The sequence below is a fragment of the Littorina saxatilis genome, linkage group LG3 (assembly GCF_037325665.1).
Source record: "Littorina saxatilis isolate snail1 linkage group LG3, US_GU_Lsax_2.0, whole genome shotgun sequence".
Classification (NCBI taxonomy): Eukaryota; Metazoa; Mollusca; class Gastropoda; order Littorinimorpha; family Littorinidae; genus Littorina; species Littorina saxatilis.
In genome coordinates, this window is record NC_090247.1 from 8,660,065 (window position 1) to 8,664,772 (window position 4,708).

Below are 4,708 nucleotides of genomic sequence, written 5' to 3' on the forward strand. Positions count from 1 at the left end.
AAGTCTAGTGTTAACAGATATCAATTCACGGACATGCCAGGATATCTCTACTTGCGGTTGTGTTTTATTTTTTGTATTATCGAAGAACAAATTATACCAACCCAGGGCTTAAAATATATTACGGACATGCCAGAAGAACTTTTAAAGTTTATTCACTTGCGGTTTTTATCAAAAAACAAATACCAGCCAAGGGCTTAAAATGTATCCTCTTACATTCCATTTCCTTTCGCCCAGGTATTTCGTCCACTGCAAGGTAATGACTATGGGTTATTTGGTAATGGAATGTAAACTACATCTTGGGGCTGAATGCAGGTTTGGCATTGTTGGCTAAGGCCACAAAAAAAAGGTCTGTTTACGGTAACATAGGCCCAAAAAATAGGGTCGGTAGGTCGGGATTTTGTTTTTATTTTTTTCCAAAAAACCATATTTTTACGTTATTTTGCCAAAAAAAACAAGATTTTTTTTTCTTTTTTTTTTCCCAAATGCCAAAAAAAAAGTCTAGGGTCGCGCGAAAAAACTAGGGTCGGTCGGGTTACCGTAAACAGACCTTTTTTTTTGTTGGCCTAAATGATCGCACGGTGTTCCGCCATTCCCTCACTACAGACCCGCTTTAGAGTACAGGTTCTATTTACATTCACTACGTGCATGGCTCTGTCACCAGTGTTAATTTATGGTTATCAGATATGCAGGGAATAGCTTTTACTGATTCTGGCAGATTTATGTCAATGAGTTTTTTTTGTTTTGTTTTTTAAATTATGGTGATTACCTGACGTCTGAATACTTAGAGTGGCAGACATAAAGAACTCAAAGAAAGAAAGAAAGAATATATCTACAGCACACACACACACACACACAAAACACACAAACTTCACACCAAATCTCAAGTCTCATCAACATGAACCAAGTACTTCAAAACGAAATCCGTTTTGGTTTACTGCCCCTGAATGAGAATAAGGATTAGGATCATTTTTCATATAGTCCTGTGAGGTTACCCCCATGGAAATTCGGGCTGCTTTCTCACTGGGGAAAGCGAGCTGCCATACAGTACGTGCTACCCAATATTTTTTTCTTCCTGGATGCATGCGCGTATTCATGTTTCCAAGCCCAGAGACTTTTGCTGTGAGCTTGGGATCTGTATCTCGCGAAAACGTGCACACGGACGGGGGTGATCGGACACCGAGGAGAGTCGGCACAAAATTGACTCTGGGAAATAAATCCCTTGTCGAACGTGGGGATCGAACCCACGCCGATAGCGACAACTGCTTTCGAAGCCAGCGCCGTTACTGACTTCACAATATAACTGCCCGCGGTGGGGGGGGGGGGGGGGGTAATCGGAATCACACATTCCAGCATCTTCAGTCTCCGTGATATCACATGTCAGTTGGGAGTTCCCAGTTGAGTTTTCTTTCTATCTCTCTTTCATTTCACATATCAAGCAAATGCCTAAAAACAAAATCCTTACAAAACAAGAAATTCCTCCGATAGGAAAAACACCCCCTATAAAGGGAAATAACCTTCTCAGTTGGTGGCAGTGAGAATGGTTATTTCCCTTTGACCAACGGGGGTGTGCCTCTATAAGTCGTTGTATAATTTTAATCCACCAATAACTCCCTAACCGTGTGTTTGACTGGTCCCAATTTTTGTAAGGACCGTCTCAGAAATATATAGAACCTGTTCACCAAGTTTGGTGACGATCGGTCCGTTCATTCTTGAGATCTATATGCGAACACCAACACACACCCAAATAATATGTCAGTCTTAATCTTAATCCACCAATAACTCCCTAACCGTGTGTTTGACTGGTCCCAGTTTTTGTAAGGACCGTCTCAGGAATGTATAGAACCTGTTCACCAAGTTTGGTGACGATCGGTCCGTTCATTCTTGAGATCTATATGCGAACACAAACAAACACACAAACAAACACATCGAGTGAAAGCAAATGCATCAAAACAAAATCCTTCACACAAATCAAGAGCCTGGATGCTTTCTCTGACCGGCACGGTTGGCCTAGTGGTAAGGCGTCCGCCCCATGATCGGGAGGTCGTGGGTTCGAACCCCGGCCGGGTCATACCTAAGACTTTAAAATTGGCAATCTAGTGGCTGCTCCGCCCTGGCATTATGGGGTTAGTTCTAGGACTGGTTGGTCCGGTGTCAGAATAATGTGACTGGGTGAGACATGAAGCCTGTGCTGCGACTTCTGTCTTGTGTGTGGTGCACGTTATAATTATGTCAAAGCAGCACCGCCCTGATATGGCCCTTCGTGGTCGGCTGGGCGTTAAGCAAACAAACAAACAAACAAACAAATGCTTTCTCTGTACAGTGAGATCTTTTTAAAATGAAAAACAAAGAAAACCAGACAGCCTCTATAGTGTCAATCTGAACAATTAATTGATACAGGGGCGGGGATGTAGCTCAGTCGGTAGCGCGCTGGATTTGTATCCAGTTGGCCGCTGTCAGCGTGAGTTCGTCCCCACTTTCGGCGAGAGATTTATTTCTCAGAGTCAATTTTGTGTGCAGACTCTCCTCGGTGTCCGAACACCCCCGTGTGTACACGCAAGCACAAGACCAAGTGCGCACGAAAAAGATCCTGTAATCCATGTCAGAGTTCGGTGGGTTATAGAAACACGAAAATACCCAGCATGCTTCCTCCGAAAACGGCGTATGGCTGCCTAAATGGCGGGGTAAAAAACGGTCATACACGTAAAATTCCACTCGTGCAAAAAACACGAGTGTACGTGGGAGTTTCAGCCCACGAACGCAGAAGAAGAAGAAGAAATTGATACAAAATCCAACTCTACACAGGAAGAAGTCAGGATGTTGCTAATTGGTACGAGTGTAAGTGGAGGGGTAACCTTATTCTACGCAAAAGCCTGGGCATATCTGAGATGGTGGCCGAATCGTTCACACGAGAAGGAGAATGCCTTTAAGCCAGATTCTGCTGTTGGTGCATCTGGTGAGTGATGGTCGCGGAAAATGTGACACTATATTTTGAACAGTCGAGACAAGCTGTCGCAGAAATTGCGTGGGTACTGGGTAGACCTGCTGTTGCTCCAGCTGATGATGCGACTGTGCGGGCATTGTTGGCTAAATATTGGGAATTGTGTCTGGGCACACATTTCATTCGGAGCCTTATTTGGAAATAAAGAGTTAGATAGAAAAAGTGACAGCTTGTAACTACGAAGAAATCTGTATTTCTCATCAGTCTGCATAGACCATTGAGGTCTGTCGATGTTACACTTGAGGCGTCTTTGATCGTTTACGTTCTTTTGTCCCTTTTTCGTGCGTTTTGTGTGTGTGTGTGTGTGTGTGTGTGTGTGTGTGTGTGTGTGTGTGCGTGCGTGTGTGTGTGTGTGTGTGTGTGTGCGTGTGTGTGTGTGCGTGCGTGCGTGCGTGTGTGTGTGAGTGCGTGTGTGTGTACGTGTGTGTGTGTGTGTGTGCGTGCGTGTGTGTGTGTGCGCGTGCGCGCGCGTGTGTGTGTGTGTGTGTGTGTGTGTTTGTTTTGTTGGGTTTTTTCTTTTGTACAAAAGAAAAAAGTGAGGTCATTGGGTGTCACAGCTTCTATGTGTGTGCACGCGAAACAACTGCATAAATATGAAATGATTATAGAATATTGTCACAAGAGAAAAACAGATCGTACATGACAAATAATCTATGCACGCATCAAGTGCGAAAATAAGTGGCGCCTAAACATTTAAACAGAAGTGGCATTCCGAACTTTTAGGGGTAAAGAGTTTCATTGAGACGCTCCTGATAAGGCTATAAGCTTGTCTTGTATAAGTCTAGGCGTGGGATAGGAGGAATCAGGTTCTGGCACCCATACCTTTTTGTGGCATGTTGAAAATGCGATTGTACATATACAGGAACATTATCGTTCATTACTTTATACATAAATACACCCTTGTTAAACTTTAACCCACCTTTCAAGGGGGAAAGAGAGAGAGAGAGAGAGAGAGAGAGAGAGAGAGAGAGAGAGAGAGAGAGAGAGAGAGAGAGAGAGAGAGACAATGACAATGACAATTCTTTCTTTTTCGAGGCCGGTTACAAGAATAAGCAGAGAGAAAGAGACAGACAGACACAGACAGACAGACAGACACAGAGACAGACAGGCAGACAGAAACAGACACAGACAGACAGACAGACAGACAGACAGACACAGAGACAGGCAGACAGACAGACAGACAGACAGACAGACGGGGACACAGAGGCATACACCAGACAGACAGAGAAATTGACAAAACCAGCTGACAGACACTCAGCAGTGGAGGGACGGACGGACGGACGGACGGACGGACGGACGGACGGACTCAAAGACAGAGCAACGTTCAGAAAACCCCAGAGAAATCTCAGGGCGAACTGACTTAGCCCACAGGGCAATGTCTTATCAACGTCAACCGCTTTAAACCGGACGACCCTCAAATCACCCTTCTGCGGTTTTTTTTTTCAGGCTTGAAAAGCCTCTTTTAACATATCAGGAATATCAATATCCGTTCGCGGCGACACGATTATGCTTCACCACAAGTGGGACTTATCTTCAATTTTGACAGCCTCATTTACAACCGATATTTGTGTGTGTTTGCTTTTTTGGTGAGTCGTTGAAGGCGACCCCCCTATCAGCTCCATAACAAACCAAACCCTGCGTCATTCCCTTAACGACAATGACTGATTGTGCTGATTGTGCTGTCGGTCTGTCTGTCTGTCGGTCTGTCTG